The sequence below is a fragment of the Anser anser genome, assembly GCF_964211835.1.
Source record: "Anser anser genome assembly, contig: HAP1_SCAFFOLD_286, whole genome shotgun sequence".
NCBI classification, from domain to species: domain Eukaryota; kingdom Metazoa; phylum Chordata; class Aves; order Anseriformes; family Anatidae; genus Anser; species Anser anser.
This window is the reverse complement of record NW_028153494.1, coordinates 1-20,553: the sequence shown is the minus strand read 5'-3', so window position 1 is coordinate 20,553 and position 20,553 is coordinate 1. Positions and strand designations below refer to the sequence as shown.

The 20,553-nt window shown below is 43.9% G+C and overlaps 1 long non-coding RNA gene across 1 annotated transcript; it reads left to right on the top strand.

The window, feature by feature from the left end:
* The first annotated feature begins 4,162 nt into the window (after window positions 1-4,162).
* On the top strand, window positions 4,163-11,998 carry LOC310892073. Its single transcript, XR_014577858.1, has 3 exons — window positions 4,163-10,138; window positions 10,708-10,800; window positions 11,157-11,998. It is a non-coding gene; the product is annotated as an uncharacterized lncRNA (long non-coding RNA).
* The last annotated feature ends 8,555 nt before the right edge of the window (window positions 11,999-20,553 follow it).

Genomic DNA, 20,553 nt, shown 5'->3' with positions numbered 1-20,553 from the left:
AGAATAGAAGTACCAATATTGACTACCTTTGAGCAAATGATATCAAATAGCCAAAAAAAACAACACATAAAGAGCTTTGCTACACTTCACAGCAGATGTATAACAGCTGGATAAGGTAATTTTTTTCAATGGATTACATTTGGGATTAATTCAGTGGAAGCTCAGGAAGAAGTGACAAATCTGGGATTTGAGCTCTGATGGTTTGAGCATATTAAGCGAGGATAACCAACACAGCTCTGAAGAAAGGGTTGGCAGTCCATGACATGTAAGTGCCAGGCAATGGCGCTGAAATGGGAAACATCAGGAAGCGTATCTTACTTCCCTCAGCTATACCTCATCTTCAAAAAGTGTTGCCATCACTGGAAAACCATGCCAAGCAGAGAGGCAGCTGTTGCAGGAGAGCTGTGGGGCAGATTAAAGCCACCAGGGTCCTTCCTCCCTTGCTTCAGGGTCTCACTTGACACACCAGAAAGAAGTGTGATGCTATGGTGAAACCCAGCCATAAATGAATCAGCGATGTCTGGAGCAGATTGTGCCTGGCCCATGAGAGCCTGGAGGTGTCACCTGGATAATAAGTTTGATTTGACCGCATGGGTGAGTTGGACAGCAGAAAAGGGCCTGGGGGTCCCGGTGGACTTGAGTCAGCAGTGTGCCATTGCCACAAAGAAGCATTCTGGGCTGCTTTAGGCAGAGTGTTGCCAGCAGGTCCAAGGGAGGTGATCCTTCCCCTCTACTCAGCACTGGTGAGGCCACACCTGGAATGCTGTGTCCAGTGGCTCCCAGTACAAGACAAACCTGGACATAATGTAAAGAGTCCAACAAAGGGCCATGAAAATAATGAAAGGACTAGGAGTACAGGCTGGGAGAGCTGGGACTGTTCAGCCTGGAGAAGAGAAGGCCCAGTGGGGACCTCATCAATGTCTATAAACACCTGAAGAGAGGTGCAAAGAGGACAGAGCCATTTTTTTTGTAGTGGTGCCTAGTGCCAGGACAAGAGGCAATGGGCACAAACTGGAATGCAGGAGGTTCCCTCTGAACATCAGGAAACACATCTTTACCATGTGGGTGACAAAGCACTGGCACAGGTTGCCCAGAGAGGTTGTGGAGTCTCTACCTTGGAGATCTTCAAAAGCTGCATGGAGAAGGTCCTGGGCAACCTGCTCTGGGTGTCCCTGCTTGAGGAGGGGTTGGGCCAGATGGTCCCAGAGGTCCCTTCAAACCTCAACCATTTTGTGATTCTGTGATTCTGTGATCTGTAGTCCGGACTAACTTTGTGGTTTTCAGTGAAGGAGATTTTTCTATGCAACTGCAAATACAGTGTCCTGTTTTGCCTATCATCTTCATGAGAGACGCAGTTGTATTTCCCATCAAAATAGGTATTCCTATCCCCACCACACTGTGCTGTGCATTTGTTAAGTGCTTCACAGCCTCCATCACCCCTTTATGCTGGCATCAGGGCAGTGCTGAGTAGATGTGGACAGATGTACTGGGATATCTCCCTCCTGGTCCTCCTCTCTTCCCACAGTAACCAGCTTCTCTTTCCCATTTTGTGGGCAAAGCAGTGTTGAGGGTGTTCCTCCAGAGCCCTTTTCATTCATGAGCAATGTTTCTCCTTTTTGCTTGGAAAGCTGGAGAGAGGAGAGCATCATCATGGGAGGCAGTGACTGGGGTGTGCATGCAGGATGAATCACCCTCCACATCCCACTGGACCACCAGTCAGGCAGCAAAAACATTGCACAGGCAAAAGCACATACTGCTTGAGGCTGCCCCGAACCTGCCCTCCTGCCTGTACCCCAGAGAGCATGGGGCAGCTGATGCAGGAATGAGCAGACGATGCAAAGAAGCCTCCTGAGCTGTTCACATTTTGCATGGAGATGGTACCAGAAACCCAGAACAGCCCCTGTGCCCCCCACTTCAGCAGTTTGCTTGTCACCCCAGGAGGTAGTAGCTGCACGGGAAGGCTGCAAAACTGCTGCACTCATTCATTTTATCCTTCCTGCTTAGTCTTGTCCTTGTTGCCACATCACTGCAGAATTTGTCTTTTTATAACTTCCAGCCTCCTCTGATAGGTCAATCTCAAAATCTACTCATCAGATAAGGGTTCTCTCCACCTGTCTTTTGCTAGGTTAGCCACCAAGAGAGCAGACTTAAAAAGCTTTTTTTTTTTTTTTTTTTGGTCTAGATGTGTTCATTTGTTAATTGTTTTTTATACCTCAGTGATTCAGAGGCAGACTTGCAGGTGCTGGTCTTCCCTCTCGTCCTGCAGATGAACAAGGCAGGGAGTGCAACAAAGCATCAGAAAAATGAGACACATACAAACTATTAAAGTGAAACCAAGTTTGTAAGCTGTATATATACCACCTGGTAGCCAAATTTTCAGAAAATGAAAACTAAAGCCCTAACACCTGATAAATATCGTTAAGTATTTTTAGATGGGAAAGTAATTTCTCCTTTATACTAGTTATTAGGTGGACTTCTTAGCAAAAAAGCTACCTAATTTCACTGTGCTTCCTCTCTTTTCCAGTAAGACCACAGCTGAAGTGACAGATGACTCAACACCAGTGAGGAAGGTGACATCTGGCCCACAGGTCTCTCAGTGCGAAGAAATGGGGAAGATCTGTGAACACAGATGTTTCTAAAGCTGCTGTGAGTGGTTGGGAAATTCACCAGTTAACTCCTGTAAGAATTTCCTCAGAACATACACATAACCTATAAGTTTAAATTTGATATAGATTTTGATTCTCCAAGCTTTTATCCTCACCTACTTTTAATTTACATTTTAAATGCCTTTTCCCCTGTTAATTCCACACAAATCAAAACTTTTTGCCTTGGAAAGCAAATTCTTTTATGTGTCTCACTAGGCATCCATTGGTGGTCTCAAGCACCTTTGAAAGTCCTGTGGGAGCCCAAATGATTTTTGAATAGCACTTTGTCTCTTAGTTTAGTGCCACAAGTTCCCTCAAGAGCCCATCTAGAGTAGCTGCCTGACTCAGTTGCCACAGCTGCTCAGGTATGTTAGTTTTTTTCAGTTCAGTGCATAATGCTGAATCTTTTTCCCTGTCATCCAGGGCTGCTGAAGCATGTCTCCTTGTCTGCCCAACAGAGAGAAACAGTTTTTTCTTCTAAGTAAGGGCACATTCTCATTGTGGCTTGTACCCAGGCTAGAACTGAGGGTTTCACTAAATGAGAGTGTCTCATTTTAAAAATTCTTATCATTCCTGAGCTGGCATCTTGCCTTTCCTTGGATCAGTGTTGGAGAACCAGCACAGAGTGACAAGGTGGTGCTGGACTTACACATCAATGGCACCTAAACCACTGAAGCACATTGTTTGACCGCATCCTGTGGTCCTTTTGCAAATTTTATCAATTCCTTGGCCCCTGTCTGTTTCAGACAGATGGGCCAGCCATTCTGCAAAAATCTGTATACAGTCTGTAGAGCCACTGACCATGATGGAACAGCAATGGCTATAGATGGAACCCAATGGCTATAGTAGTAAGTCATACTTCTTAGCACGTGACCTAACAGTACAAAGTACTGCTGCATTAGACCATCAACAATCTTAACAGTAAATCCTCTGCATAAACCTGACAGAGGAAAAGCTTGCAAAAATGTGCCACAGAAATGGCACGTATGTGCCTGTGTGTAAAGAGTGAGAAGGTGGATGTCACATGGTCTATTAAAAAATAACATCTTTATTGTTGCAAATAAGCCACAGCTTTTTATAACATCACTTGTTGCATAGCTGTTAACAAAAGGATGGAGGCCATTGGTAATAAGAAATGATGAAGCTGGTGGATTCAGCTGTGCTATATAATGATCTATTTTTAGAGTATTTTTTAATATTTTTTTCTTTAAACAAGTTAACAGGAATCTATATTTACTTGGCATCTGCCTCCACAAAAGTCCTCTTGCAAGCTCTCCCTCTCTCACAGTGTCCAGTTTTGTTTGTGTTGTTCCATTCCCTGATTTCTTCGGCACTTATGAGCTGGTGTGCAGATATTGTTAAACTACATATAAAAAAGTATCCAGTATAATATCATACAGCTTAAAATATGGAGCACAGACAAAATTAGATGTTTTTACCTGAAAAAAAAATGCTTTCAAGCACATTTCACAAATTAAGGATAGGGATTCTCAGTCCCAACCCAACCTATACTGCAGGGCTTTGACTTTTTGCATGATGCCTATGGTAACTCTAGAGTGGAGCCACCTGACTTCTTACCCGAAGTCAGGCTTTGCTCATGCCTTTCCACATACATAAAACAGCTAGAGTTGTGACATGTTCTGCCCTATGCGGAACCTGCAAAGACTAGAGAAATCCCATGCTGGGATTCCCTTTGTTATTTACAAGCATCTGTCTGGGAACTGCTGCCTTGTCCAGTAATTGTTGACTTTGGGCACAACTGCCTCCCTTCAAGATGTGGTCTGTGATAGTGGCACAGTGCTTCTCAGCTCTGCTCAGGTTCTGGGAATCTGAAGAAACTGGCATGGAAATGAGGCTTGGCACACAGTGAGGGTTAAATGCTGCAGGTCATGCTAGTAAATCAATTAGCAAGGAGGAGGTTGAGCTGGACTGTTGCCATGTTCAGATGACCATTTGGTGGGTTAGCAACCTTTCAGGCCATAGCCTGTTGGTTCATTGAAGAACCACCCCCCAGCACTTCAGCACAACAACTAACACTTTCGTAGCACTCTCCCAGCCCAGAATTTACTCTACCAGAGGTGGAAACATATAATGGTTTAGGTTGGAAGGGATCTTAAAGATCATCTTATTCCAACCTAAAATGGAATACTTACTTTATGACCTTAAAGATCATCTAATGCCACCCACTAGATCAGGTTGCGCAAGGCCCCATGCAGCCTGGCTGTAAACACCTCCAGGGACAGGGTGTCCATAGCTTCTCTGGGCAACCTCTGCCAGTGCCTCACCACCCTCTGAGTGAAGAATTTCTTCCTTATGTGTAATCTAAATGTACCATCTTTTAATTTAAAGCTTTTAAAAGTTTTACTTCTTATCCTATCACTATGCTCCCTGGTAAACTGTCCCTTCTCAGCTTTCTTACAGGCCCCCTTTGGGTGCTGGGAGCCTGCTTTAAGGCCTCCCCAGAGCCTTCTCTTCTCCGGGCTGAACAACCCTAACTGTCCCAGACCTGGACGCAGCACTCCAAGTGAGGCCTCACAAGGTCAGAGCAGAGGGGGACAATCACCTCCCTCAGCTTGATGGCTGCTCCTCTGTTGGTGCAGCCCAGGATGTAGTTCACCTTTTGGGCTGCAAACATGCACTGCTGGCTCATGTTGAGCTTTTTATCCACCAGAACCCCCAAATCTTCTCTGCAGGGCTGCTCTCAGTGAATTCTTCTCCCAGTCTGTACTCATTTTGGGGATTGCCCTGATCTAGGTGCAGCACCTTGCACTTGGCCCTGTGGAACCTCCTGAGGTTCGCACAGGCCCACCTCTCAGGCCTGTCCAGGTCCCTCTGGATTGTATGCCCTTCCTCCATCATGTCAACCATACCACACAGCTTGGTGTCATTGGCAAAGGGAATTGATATTGCCAAAGTTAGGAGTAGATGAACCCAGAAGTCGTCAGGAGCCATCTACCAGCAGAGCAGCATCTTGCCTATGGAGTGATGGATTTCTTGGGTGTTAAAGCACATTTCTACAGAGTGTGCTCTTGTAGTCTACACCCATAGAAGAAAATGTGAAAAATGTGTTGATGTCTGAGCGGACAGGACAGGATAAATGTAGCGATACACAATAGCTTCTCTGAATATACTAACTGACACTGCCAGCAGGTACACAATGGGTTTATGAACCACTGAAAATTGCAGAAAAACTTCAATCACAAGAGAAATCTGGGGGTCATCTTGACTAACCTTTTGCTCCAAGCATGATGTTCGAAGTTAGTATCTGCAGACATGAATAATATCTCCCATTTATATGACAACATTTAATTTCTTAGGAGTCTGGAGTGTTTTATAATGCATCGCCACAAATGATTACATCCACTACCAGAAATCTCATAGGTGATTTTGAGGTGGAATGTAACAATTCCCTGCAGCATGTAGAGAAACTTCCTAAAAGCTTAACAGGTGCTAAAAAAGCACTTCATTTCTCCTCATCATAAACCTTTCATCCTCTCTCCATTGAGTGCCTCCTTATTGGTAATTACATCTAACTTGCATCACAAGCCCCTTGTTTTCCCTGAAAACAGGAGGTGGTTAGCATTCTGAAACAGGGCCGTTTTCTAAGAAAATCTCTAGGGGAAACTGCTTGTTCCCTCTAATACCAGACCCTGCTTTCTTTTATGGAACAGAAGAGAGATGGGAAGAGAAAAAAAAATCTCTACAAAAACTTGAGATGTATCCTAGTACACATGGTATTAGTATGTCTCAGCTATGGAAGAACATCAAAGGTCTCACTCTGCCCTTTAACACAGCAATGAAAAACAGTTAAACAGAATGATAATTATCTTCTCAGACCTTTTTTTTTTTTAACTGATGGATATGCATTATCTAATTACAGGGATTGGGTGTGAATTTTCATTTAGCATACAGACTGTCATTTCAGACACAATACTCCCTGGTTTTTGCTTGCAGCAAAAATAGAAAATGCCTTTCCCTGATGTGAAAAACTCAGATCATTCTTGGTCAGTGGGCTAGTGGCCCAGACTGCCCAAGCACCAGCCCACTGCAAGGGGAAGGTACATGGGCTGCATGGATTTGGCCAAGCCATAATTTGAGCAAGATAGGGATGGCTGTCAGATAAAACCCCAGAGGAGTCTGAAAACCTCAGGGTTCAAAGGGAACAGAGACTGCATGCTGCTATATGGAAGCATGTGTTCAATAGCCACAGACTGGGAAGGCTTATCTGAGTACCTTCTGCATAGAAAAGGAAATCTGCTTCTTGGATAATTATTTAGTAAAGACAAAATCTGGGCAGTGATTGGAATGCTGCAAAAGCCAATGTTGAAATTGGATGTAGTCACGTTTTCCTTTCCTCCAAAGAGAAATACCAGACAATTTCTTTTGAGTCATTGGGCAAGCAACCAAAACGACCAAACGAGTGTTTTCTAGATATCATTATCGATAGCACATGGCTGGCGCTTCAACATGTCCGCCCCCTCCCAGGCCGCCATGCTGGGCCCCCTGAGCATGCAGAGAGCTTGGTGCCGCTGGCACCTCCTGTGACCATGCCGAGGATCCTCCGGTGAAACGCCAAGATTGTGAAAATGGGGAAGGCCAGTCCCGTCTTGCTAGCTGGCACAGGGGCCACAGCAGAGATATGAGGAACTTCGCCTTCCAAGTACAAAATGATTGCTGGCAGTACACCGTGAACATGTCAGCTTAGGGGAATATATTAAGAAAAGGCCCATCAGTGGTTTTCTTTCTTTAAATGGTAGCCACTGAAAAGTTATGCAAACACTTCAGCTGTGGAATATATAATCTGACGTTTGGCAGGGCTCCTCTGTTGATCCAAGGGGTGAAGTATGCAGTGGATGGCTAGCAGTTGTTTCAGTGCTTATTCAAAATGATAAACTATATTAAATGTGTTTTTTTACCCCCTCTTCTGCTTTAACCAGGTCACTCCCCGTAAATAAACCCGATTCCCTTGTTTTCTAGCAATGAAACACTCTTTCAGAGGCCACAGGCTAGTGCAGAGGGAGCTGCAAGAAGGAGTCTGTGAGGGACAGGGAGAATCAGCCTGTGGCTAGAGATGAAAATGAGCCTAAACCAGAGCCAGTTATCTGAAACAGGCACCCAAGCAAACACAGTTGGTTTTAATAAAGCAGTTTCGCGATCCAAGCCACCCGAGTTAAACAGCTGGTCAAAGAGGTGCTGCTAAATCAAAATCATTTCAGTTTCTGCCCATTTCTTGTCAAAATAGAGATGGACAAAATCAGAGCCTGTCTGTGGAACTTGCCACTGTTTTCACAAGTTTTGGGGTACTGGTTGGAATTGATAAAGGGGTTGATTTTGCAACCCTTCTCCTTACCCTCTTCTCCTCTGCTGGCTTTCTCCCCACAGCCATCAATTTCTCCCACCCAGCCCCTCTTTGGGAAAAAAAAAAAAAAAAAAGAAAAAAAAAAAGGGGGGAAAAGACTCACAGGTTGTGTCTTAAGAAGTTACTCAGATTTCACTCACTGCCTGACAAGGTATAAAGGATAAATAAAGAAACCATGCTTCCCACAGAAGCCCCTACAGCACCTGATATAACACTCAGACTGTGCAGCTTCTGAGGAAATGAAACCTCGCTGACTGTGTGTATTCTTTTTATTACCCTTTGAGGTAAAAAAATAAAAGGCCTGATTAAAATAAAATATTAGTTTAAGCTTTTCAACATGTTTTCTCTCTGAGTGTATTTCTGTTGTGTGAACACTCACCTACTAGTTCATTTGAAAGAGTTAATCTCTTTGTAAATGAAATGAATTTTGAGTATGAGAAACAGCTACATGGCATGAAAAGTCTTACAGCCCTTCCTTAAATTAAAAAAGCAGAATGCACTCAAAAAAAAAAAAAAAAAAAAAAAAAAGGAAGTTGAGATACTCAGTAAACTCAGTAAACAGGATAAATATGAATTTATTAGCTATGTATCATTCTGTTGCTGCAAGAAGATAGTCCTTACATTATTTGAAAAATTAGAGGGAATTTGAATGGAATGCTTATCCTGAGAAGGAAAATCAGGGACTGAATAAATATGTGAGGACAACACCACAAAATACTTCAATACCACTGGAAAACAACTACACAAATTGGAAATCATGGATTATTGTCATTTTCTGGTCAAAGCTACACATTTATGTTTCCTATGATTTTCTGATAGTTACTTGCCCATATGCCTGTTATTCAGAGCATTTGAAACTACTGTGGGTTGATAATGGGTACCTCTTTGAACTGTGTCCAAAAGCCCATAACAACTCCCTTCTTGTCCTGCATGGTGTTAGCACCTACTTCAGTCATCACAGGAGCCTTGCTTTCCGTCAGCCAGGTCTATTTGTGTTTCCCTGTTTGTTTTGTTACAATACTGTTTTGTGGTTCCTCCCCAAGGCCTTCTTGAGATAAAAGGGCTAAAATGGGTGATGGAAACCTTTGGTCCCACATAACATACAAGTCTGTGCTATGTTCCCTCTTCTGATTTTTCTTTCACATCCTGGAAATGGACTCACATCCACAAGCATACCCACAGACAGAAACTTCACATCCTGCCACTAGGCTTTGAGGAATATAAAATATATTGTATCCTTGTGGTTGAAGGAACCCTGTGGAAATAAATCCAACCCAACCAGCGTATGGTGACTTTGTATGAAATATTACCCAAAGTAGTCTCGATGCTACATAGCATCTGCTGAATCAAAGAGAAATGAAGGAAGGAAGCCATCATTTAAAACACATAAAGGAATAAAAGATGTTAAGGATCAGACTGCCTTTTTTTTTTTTTTTTTGTGAGAATGAATTATGCTCCATGTTCCTTGCAGCATTCTTTGCTCAAATACAGCAGCTATAACTAAGACATCTGCACAGCACTGGTAATACTTACTCCACAAAGGAAAAGCCATGCACAAGTCCATCAGCTTTGCTGGGGAGAAAATTGCTTTTGGTGTCCACCAACAGTGAATGGCTGGGTGATAAACAGTCATGATGAAATTTAATGTTGAAAAGAGCTTTTTGTATTAAGCACACAGGAGAAAAAGAGTCCTAAGCTTACATACATATGGATAGATTCTAACTGAGCAAAAGTCTCTCAAGAAGAAATCCAGGAAGACTGGAATGACTGGAGACAACCCTTCACAAGCACCAGCTCCATGCCAAGAAATCTGGATGTGAGGATTTGTTAAAGAGAAAACGAGAAGGCAGCAGAAGAGAAAGTGTCACGTGCCATCACAGAAAGCAGAAAGATGTTTATTCCAGCAATACTACATTCAATAGAGGTTACCCATGCCCAGAAAGAAAGAAGTTTAAAAAAAAAAAAAAAGTGTGATGAGGAAGATTTAGGAATGTGGAGTGGCTTCTGTACGGGGACAGTGATCAGCCATCATCCCTGGCTTGGAGAGGAGGAAACAGAGGTGATATGCTGGGCATCCATCATTGCCGAATTGTGTGAGCTGCTGGCCTGCCCCAGCGGGGATGTCTGAGTGCAGGTGGGTCATGCGCTGCACAGCGTGATGTGGAAATTTGGCAGGGCGGCTGTGTGAGGTTGCTGTCATGCCCAGGCAAGACAGAGACAGAGGGGGAAGAATGCGAGCCCTCTCTTTGGAAGGGCTCGGTGTGACGGGTGCGGTGCAGAGGAGAGGGGAGTTAGAAACATGCCACCTTGTCTGGACGAGGGCCGGGTCCCAGCAGGGAGCGCCTCGCATTCCCTTCCCTGCCTTCCCACATGCTGGCACCAGGCCTCTCGCTGGTGCCGGATGGTGTTTAGCATGGTGGGTGGCTTCTCAGCCCATGCCGTCTTGTGTTTGGGGTGGGAAAGAAAGGCCAGACCCCCTGCTTGCCTGCCGGCACGGTAGGCAGGAGAGTGACTCAACTGGGACATTCTGCCCTCCTTGTGCTCTGGCCTTTGCAATGCCAAGCGCTGTCCTGTGAAACAAGGGCAGGTCAGAATCCTGTCACGGTCTGGAGGTTTATCAGAAATGTATCAGAAGTAACACAGCCGCTGGAAAGCGGTCTGGAGTGCCCACGAGAAAAGTTTTATTGTGCTTCTTTCTTCCAGCTGGGCTGGAGTTGCTGTAAGAACGTTTTCTTTCTCTCCCTCCCTTTCGACATCTGACAACTCAACTTCTGCCTGGAGCCTGGAAGCCTAGAGGTTGGTAAAAAGTAATCAAGAAGTAATTACCCTTTCAGAAATAATTCAGTTCAGGTTTGGATACAATTTTGGATGAAGGCTTGAGGGCAATGGAGAATTTTTATTGTATTGGAGTCTTTTGGCTTCGCCTTTGGCAGCATAAGCTAGGCTGTGTTTTAGCTTGCTCATTAGGGCAGAATAAACTGGCTAAGAGGAGTGCATGTGAGCGTGTATTTGTAACAAAGTTACATTAAATTCAGTGTTCTTTAACTGTCCTCTCTCCTGTCTTTAAAGAGAACAGTTTGAGTTTTCAAGTCCTTGCTACTTTCCATGAACCCTTCATTTTTAATGAAAACATTTCCCTCTTCGATTCTCAGGTTTCATCGAGCAGCTATTTTCTGTTGCGGAGATGGAGAGCTGGGGTCAGTGCTTACCCAGCCAGACCGAGGCCTGGCTCGCATCACCGCCCTCTGACGCCAACCACCAGCCTGCTTCTGTGGGACCAGATGTGGCAAGTGGGCTCCTCTGGCTGCCCATCCCAGCAGATAATAGTGTTAAATGAAGCTTTGGAGGCTGAGTCCCTTCTGTAACAGCTCTGATACACATAAAATAGCTGCCTAGCCTCCACTGCGTGGGCCTTCCATGTCTCCGCTCCCTTCTGCAGCTCTAGGGGACTCTCCTGCTCACACATGCTGGGTAGGAGCTATTGGAGGGCCCTGTGACCCCACACAGCACACCGGTGTCCTCACCAGCAACCAGGGCTGGGCTGCGCTGCAGGAGGCCAGGCTGGACGTGGGGCTCCAGGGAAACACGGTTCAGACAGTAGCTGTATTATAGTTCAGTCCCTAGCTTGTCCCAGGGAATAAATTGTCCTTCACTCTGGGCTTGAGGGTAAACCCACAGCTGAGTCCTCAGCGAACCCAGAGTGCAGAGATAAAGCAAACCAGATGTGTGATTTCCTGAGTCTCTGGCATGAACCTCACATGCAGAGGGGCTGCTCCTGGAGGCAGCTATTGCTGTTATACCACTGTTGAAAACAACCATGTTCTCATCTCAATACAGCCCAAATCCTGTTGCAGCACACCATGCACCATGTAACGCAAGGAAGACAAGACAAGAGATGCCTTCCCTGCTGCAACCTGGCCCAGCTGGACAAGACACTGTAAAGAGTGCCATGGGGTGCTGTAAATCCTTTGCAGCCAGTCTGCCACTTCCTTCAGGCCCAAGCTGTGCCATCCTGCAGCAGGACGGCTTGTGGCAGGAGTATGCTTGCTTCATGAAGATGTCAGCCACGCAGCTAGTGGCTGGAGTGAACAAAGTGTCATGCCCATCAGATACCTTTGAAGTGGATGTGAGTTTTTTTCACAGCCTCTCTTTACTTCTTAATTAGATCGTAAGCTTGGTGATCAGTCCTCCAGCCTGAGCCTGCACAGCTCCCAGAAGGACTTTGGTCCAGAACTGGTGAACTTCCTTTGAGGCATAGGGCAGTGTTTTCTCAGAGAGCCTACTTCCATGTACGACAGCCACCCATATGTGAAGCAGTCCCAGCACCACCCTTTCCTCCTCCTTATGGCTTTGGAGCAGAGTAAGCTGGCTGCAGACCAGCAAAGCAAGTAAGAATATGCTTAATTTTAAGCACGTGACTAACTTTAGTGGAGCTGATGATGGGTCTGCTCCTGGGTATACTTAGATGGGGATTCATATCCTAATATCTGACAGCATGGGTGCTCAGCATGTTGTTTCTGCAGGGCTCTGGAGCCATCCTGGTCAGCCTGGTGCTTGCAGCCTGCGTGCAGAGTAGGCTGGAGTGCTGTGCCAGAGGCTGGCCACAGGGTTCCAACAGTGGCACTGCTCCCTAGACCCCAGTGGCATATTCCCACCTGCCTCAGTGCAAGAGGAACTGGGAACATCGTGGGCCCAGGATGTACGCGATAAACATCTTCATACTTCTCTGCCTTTCTCCTTCACCCTCCTTTTGTTCTACATAGCTTTGCTGGGGCCCTGGGTCTGGGCTGGGCTCTTAGCTCCCTTACAGATCAGAACTAACAGCACATAAATCAGTGATGCTACCCTGGCTTTACACCAGAAGGGAAGAAAACATCCCTTTCCCTGCAGCTTGCATGGCTGCCCATCTTCTCCCTGCTGCCTGGACGGGCAAGTGTGATGGGCAAAACTCTGGGGACCATCTCACTGCATAGTGCCACCTGCTCCGTAGCCCTTTTTTGTTCCCCATTGCATGGAGTGGACTGCAAAAGCCCTAACACTTCCCAACTCCTTGGCATGGCTGAGGCCCCATTCCTACTAGCGGAGCCTGGCCTCCAGGGCTCAGCTTGTAGTAACGATCCTGCAGATTCTGCCTTCCTGTTGTTTGCGTGCAGTCAGTTCACAGTGCTTTGCAATCTAGCATGCAATCATTTTAATGGCTAAACCCAGGCTGTTTGAGTTTCACACGCCAAGCAGCTTCAAGGCAAAAGAGCTGACGTGTTCCAATTCGTCCCTGCAAGCTTTAGCTTTCCTCCACGTGTTTCACCAGGCCTCACGAGCAGCTAGCGGTGGGGACTTGGGTCCCACTGCTGCCTGTCTACATAGTTAGGCAGCTTGCAGCCTTTCCTCAGGCCAGACCCACGCTGAAAGCAAAGGATTAAATCCTCAGGGCTTGTTCTTGGAGATTTTAATTTTGCTTCCCTCATTCCTCTTTGGACAAAGATCCATTATACTGAAAGAGATTTTTTCAAAGTGCAGCTATAGTCAACAGAAGTTCAACGTGAATAAAGACCTTTGCTTTAAAGACAAGCCAAAGATAGTTAAATATGCTTTGCACTGAGTACAAACTCTTCATCATATTGGGAAGTTTCCAGCTCTGCTAGTAATGGGATCCACAAAAGAGCAAAGATAGGCAGGTAGACAATTTTAAAAAAGAAGGCATAATTCCCTAGGCACTCCCCCAGTTATTTGAAGATACCATCTTGGGTCTGGTTGAAGTATCAACTAAACAGAGAAATACACCATGGCTTACTTGTTTGATTTGGGTTTAACCCAGTGGTCCTGTATGTCATTCATCATGCAGTTCCAAATGGCCATTACCAAAATTCATGTGTGCATTTCATGAGCTTGCAGTTAATGAGATGTATGTGCTGCTACAGTGTGGTGCAAATCCACAATGATCCCACTTGTGAGCAAGTGTCCTGGGCTCCTTGTGCTCTGGTTGTTTGTAATAACCTCATTTCAGAGGCTCAGAAGTTGAGTTCTTACTTTTTTTTTTTTTTCTTTTAATGCCAGAATTTCAGCTTTTAACTTGGAATGAAGCAGACATGTGGAGTTTTTCTTCCAAGCTGTGTTTGTGGGCTACCATTATGGTACTTACAGTGTGGACTTAAAGTAAAATAATTCATTGTGACATTATACTCCCTTTAGAGATGACATTTTGCTGCCCTTATTTTCTTGGCTTTCTGGAGCTGTTCTGACTATAGAACCTACTTCCTTATTGTGAACAGTGACCTTGATTCTTTATTAATAGTTGGTTTGCATTAACTACAGCCCAGTTAAAAAAAAAAATGTAATCATGAATAATTTTGCATATCTTGAAATTTTCTTGTATTTCAGCATGACTGATCCACCACCTGAGACTTCTTATCAAAAGCAAGTGGTTTTTGACTGCCATCCATCACCGATACTTCTCTTTTTAATATATTCACTAGATGAGATGAATAAAAAGGCCAGGTAACTGATCAGCAAAACAAACATTATCTACATGGAACAGAAAAAAATAAAAATCTGTTCTTGATGAGTATTAGCAAAATAATCATCAATGAAAGAAGATATTCCACAGTAGCCAGCTTGGACATTCCATGAATCACTGAGTTTTAGCCTGGAAAATCTGAAAGAAGGCAGATTTGGCATCTATGATTTCTGAGTCTTTAGCTACTGCTCATTTCTTTGGGCTGTGATATAAACAACAAAACTCCCTGATGGCATATTATTGTATAGACGTTTAACCAGAGATGATATTTGGTCAGCTACCCGTAATATTTAACAGAATGATATTCAGTAGACATGCTTAATTAATATTAGCATCTATTAGAAAATGAAGCATCATGTAAAGATAGATTAGCAGCACTGCAGAAGGGAACAGAATAACCACACTTTGTAGGAAAATCCATTCAGTACTTGCTTAAATCCCTGTCTTTTAAAGGTCCCCTATGTTTAAAGCTAAGGGCTTGTTTGAATTACTTTTGAATATGAGCAAAATGGTGAATTCTGTAGAACAATTTATTTTGGACTTTAGCAACCCCCTTCTTATTACCTTCTCTCCAGAAACTAAAGAAAACTGTAAATACTCACTGGCTGGGTAATGCTGTTACAGATTTAAAATTAGCCAGTGACTACAAGTGATCAAATTGCTGCTTGCCTGGTTTTAGCCCACCCTAGTTGTGAAGATAAACTTGTTAGTTTAGACAATGGAAGTGGCTGAAACTCCAGGGTTTTGTCCCCCGTGAGTAGTGAAAAGGGAGCACCTGGGAAGGGGATGGTTTGCTTGGCAAGCCACATAGCCCCAGTGGTCACATTGGGGGCTTTTGGGGGATGCAGTGGGGCAAAACAGAAAGCTGTGACCATGGGGAGAGTTTATCCATTGGATCCACTGGCAGTAGTGTAAGCAGCTGCAGAGAGGAAGAGAAGGAAGACAGCACCTGGGAAGAGAGAAGGGGGATTGCAGAGGATTTTGTTGTTAGTTGTGAGTTTTCTCTGACATAAAAACACCCCCTTCAGCCTGCCCTTTATACATCAAGAATTGGATGAGGAACATCTCAAAGACCAGAGCAAACAGTCATTGCCAGAAGCATTTTCCCTGAGGGGCAAAACCCTGGGGCCTGCCATGTCTCACTTCAGAGCCATGGCTTGGAGGGAACCAGGCACAGCATTGCTTGTGGGGCTGTGGAAGACCTTCAGGCAGTTACCCAACATGGGGCTCAGACCGGAGTAAGATAACAGACAGGAGAAAATGACCACAATTCACCTTACCTTACCCGTGACAGCCATTGTGTGTCTGAACTTCATCAGTGGTAGATAAGAGGTGAAACACAACTTGCTTGACTCTGATTCTTTTGAGTGTTTTGCTAAACTAGTTTAAATTACCTCCCTTTTGCTGTGGGCTATAAGAGGGATGTATTGCCGGCTTTAAAATTAACGAAGTGCTCAGACACATCTCCCTGACTTTTATATTAACCACTTAAGAAGAAAACCTAGGAGTCTAGTCAACTGTTAATGCTTCTAGATAACATCTGATACTGATCACGATCAGGTACAAAATGCTAAACCATTTAGACCACTGTCTGATCTGGGTTTGATAATTTTTGCTTTGCTTAAAACAAAGAATTCCAGATAAACCTTTTCTAAGTGTTTCTATATTATGGTAGTTGAATTGTTCATGGAAAAAAAAATTAGGTAGTGATCCTTCTTTTTAGTATTCTTACTATTGCCCAGCAATGAGCAGTGGTGGATTGCTACTTCATTGCTTAAGTTCATATGTCAAGCCAGGGCTGGACTTATCAATTCGCATATGGCAAAGACATCAGCCTATAGCAGCTGGAAGTAGGCATGCTAAAGCACAGTTTACTGAAGTGTCTTTCAGCTTGCAAGTTTGCTAAATGAACATGCAAGCTCTTACTTTGTAAAGAGCTCTCTGTGGGTGTATCTGTGTGCTGTTGTACTTCAGCAGGAGTCTTTGCTTAGATCTCTTTTGGAAGATTTTTTTTTTTTTTTCAGAAATGCTGGCCTTGTAAATTGCACGAGATTCACATCTTGATGCAAAACTTCTCATGTTCCATCCCTTTTACAAGAGCCATTTGCCCAGTTCCTGCTGTCTCTAATGTCATGGTCACTCTTACTCACTAATATGCACTAAAACACATCAACAGGATGAACCATGCAAGAAGGAAGGAATTTGAACCTAGTTCATCTTGAACATAGCTAACAAAATCTGTGGACTAAAGCTAAATTCATCAGCTTCTTCCCTGTGTGACATCATATATAAATTGTTCTTCCAGCTGCACAATGACAAACATTTGACAAAATGATGTGTCTGAAAAAGACTTGGTGTGATTTTGCAAATGCATTTACTGGCAGGCTTTTTTCAACCTGCTTTAGCAGCAAACAAAAACAGAATAAATGTCTCTAGATTTGGGCCAATATTCACTGTTGGAATCTTCCTTCAGGTCATGAAGTGTTTGGTTATGACAGATATGTACAGCTTGAAAATATTCTTCATCTTCAAGCCATTTTGTGGTACCTTTTCTGCACGTTGCCATTGCCTGCAAAGCCTAATGAGCCATAATTTTCTTGAACTGCAGCATGCTGCCTAAGGTCTGGTATTTCTATCTCTCTCTCTTTCCCTCATTTTGGCTCCTTCTTTGATGGTTTCACTTTAGTCAGATTAGCAAAAAAGATAAAGCTGCATTTCTACTAATAAGTCTCCTGGAGTCCCAGCCAATTGGCTGAAGGGCTGAGGATGTTGAAAATACATATCCAATTATGATCTGGCTGAGGTCCCCATTTGGCTAATGTATCAAATGTCAGTTCCAACTGAAAAAAGCACACCCTGTCACTAATGTTGTTTTATACATAGCACAAAGTGTACTCTTGAGAAACAGCCTCATCTTCTGATACACTGAAAAGCTTTGTCAAAAAGCAGGGAAGCATAATCTATCCAAAATGTAAACCTAGACATACAGGAAAAAAATTATGCAAGATTCTTCACCAAACTAAGCAATATAGAGACCAGTATATTAAAAAAACATTATTATTTCCATGCCATGGATTTTTCAAGATACGCAGCTGCATGCGCCCAAATATCACAGATTAGCATCAAAGTCAACATCTAGAACTGTTTTCTAATTGCAGAAAAACCACTAACGGCATACATGTGTTTTATGCAGCAGGAAACAAGGCAAGAGTTCAAGAATATAAAACTATGAACTTGGGGAACTGTGGTTAAGGTAAGGAAGCTGTCCAGGGACTATGTATTATTTTACTCCTCCACTCCCAAGCCTTTCTGTTCCAAGCTGGGCTGCTGCACTGAATGCTGAAGAATCAAAGTCTTGTTCTCTCCCTTCAGATCCCGTGGCTGTTTGTTTTACTATTGCTTTTCCCCCTTTCTACCGAAATATTTCTATAGTGTAGTGGAGTTTTGTGTAGAAGAGAGTCAATATTATTGTTTAGTTTTCCAAGATGAAAGACTGCTGGATAGAAAAGATCCTCCCCTTGATTTGTGGGTTGTACTGCCCATGCTTAGTAAACGTTTATTTATTTTTTCTTGCCTTGGAAAGAAGACAAGTGCTGTGGTTATAAAAGGTTCTCTTTCCTATGGTTCCTGGCAAAAAAAAAAAAAAAAAAAAAAAAGATAAAACAACCATAAGCTGAGGCAGAAGAAACAAGAATATGTGAATGTGTTCCAATATTTTAGTCCCAAATCAGTCAGCTATAAATAAATGCATTAAATCTTCAGAGAACTGGGTTCAGGAATCATTTGTATATCTCATAATCATAGTTTGCTTTTGCAAACACCAGATCTCATGTACTTCTCTGTTCAATATTCGCTAATACTTGAGAACATAAAATACTTGCATTTTCCCCTTAAACCAAGATCCTCTTACAAAAATTATAGCATATTAAAAGAAGAGTGCCACCACTTCAAAAAAAAAAAAAAATTTGGCCCTAGTAATTCCTATGCATAAATTCATTCAAAAGACAAAAATAATATTGATCTAGGCTGAGCAATGGCAATATCTTCCTCACCCTCAAGAGCACATGCTAATCACTTAAATCCAAATAGTCTGTCACCCCCAAAATGGTATTTAGGGTGGGTGTCTAACATTTCTTGTAGACTTGAGTCTCGCATGGATTTCATAGAATCATAGAATGGCTTGGAAGGGACTGGGATCACCCAGTTCCAACCCCCTGCCATAAGCAGGGATACCTCTCTCCGGACCAGGTTGTGAAAAGCCCCATCCAGTCTGGCTTTGAGCACTTCCAGGAATGGGGCATGCATGTGTATAAAACCAGCTGTGGATAATACGCAACCCTTGAAACATTCTGGCTTATGAAAACCGTGCTGTAGTGACCCTCAGACAGCTGATGGGACATAGGAGGAAGACATGGGGCTGGCTGAGGTGGGCACTACTAAGAGGACCTGGGGAGAAGGAGTGGGCTCCAGGCCCACAGGCAGAAGGACTCTGAGGGAGAGCAGGTACTGGGATTTTATCTCGTGCTGTATCCCAGGTGTGCACTTGCACTGCTGATGAATCCTGGGAGCTTTTTTCCATTCTGTTAGATATCCTGCAGATAATCTCCAGGGTGTATGCATGGAAATCCCAGAACCTGCTGCCACCCCTTACCGCTGAGCTGGAGGTAGCAAACATCACACAGGAGGTGAAGCCTCTTAAGGGTATTTCAGATTCACCTCTGCTAACATACTCTGACCCCTGCTGCCATGTATTTTTAAAGCCATTGGCGATTATTTCAGTACGAGAGGTTAGGCCTGGCAAGCACAGTGTTCTGTCATTCTAGAATAGTTTGAGGAGAGCTTAGCTAACTGATTATCATTTCAATTTGTCTTTCTAAAACTAGGCCACTAGGGCCTGGCAAATGGCCTGGAAAGTCCATATAGACCATGTGCTGTCAACCCAGTTTTACAGATCTCATTTTGGTCTGGCAGGTTTCAAGCTGCCCAGGGAGAAATTTGGCCAGTAGCTTGTTAGTGCAGAGGACATTTTCCAAGTGGGAATGAAGCCAAGTTGTTGTGAACTTTACTAATGGGGGACGGAGCACGGAGGCTGTAGGTTGGAGCTGCTTTTCCAAAGACTAAACCAAACTCCTGAGCACGCAAAACGGAAAATATTGCAGCAGATGTTATGAGATCTAGAAACAAGCTCTCGGTCAGGCTAGAGGTTTGTTGGTGATCCTTGCGTTTTCCACCTTTCTTTGCTCCAGTTTCTCAGAGATTTGGCCTCGCAGGGCCTCTGAAAGCCCCGAGTGGTTGGAGGGAACTTGGATAGTTGCTTAACATTTTGGCAGCTGGTGGCCAGCCTTGCTCAGCAGCAATGAGAACCAGTAGTGGTGGTGGTGGTGGAACCACCAGCTAGCAGTCATTGAATAAGGGCCTGACTCATGGACCTCCACAGCCATGTCCTTGGTGAGCTGCAGCCTGCCCACAAGGTTGGGAGCCATCCCAAAGGGAGCTGGCCTGAAAGATCCCTCAGCAGGACCTTGACTCGTCTCTGCACTTCTGCAAACAAGTATTTTCTTGTCCTCATGGTAATAACACACTGTACTCCCTAAATTTTCCAGTGCACTCCTATAAATTCACAAGGAATATATTTGTTTTTCTTTGAGAATTAAATGAAAAATGCATAGTCACTGAAGGAAGTGCCTGTGTCCCCTTCTGATCACTGAGGCATATTTTAGTCTCCAAGACCAGAGCTGTACACATCCATGCAGGAATTGTGTGAGAAATCCTGAGGTCTGAGGACTAAGAGATAGGCAGGAGCTATGCTTGAAAGCTGTCAGTGGAGACAGTGTATGTAATACATGAGCCTACACACACAGTGACTGAAATATCTCTGAAAAGAAAAAATAACTCAACGCCGAGGTAAGAGAAGAACAATCCATCCCTTCTCCCTCCCCTTCCGCCCCCCCAGCTTCTCAGAGTCTAGGATGACACTGATTTGAAGTTTGAATTAATTCACAATCTGTCAATAAATTCTTGACAACTGTGTTCTA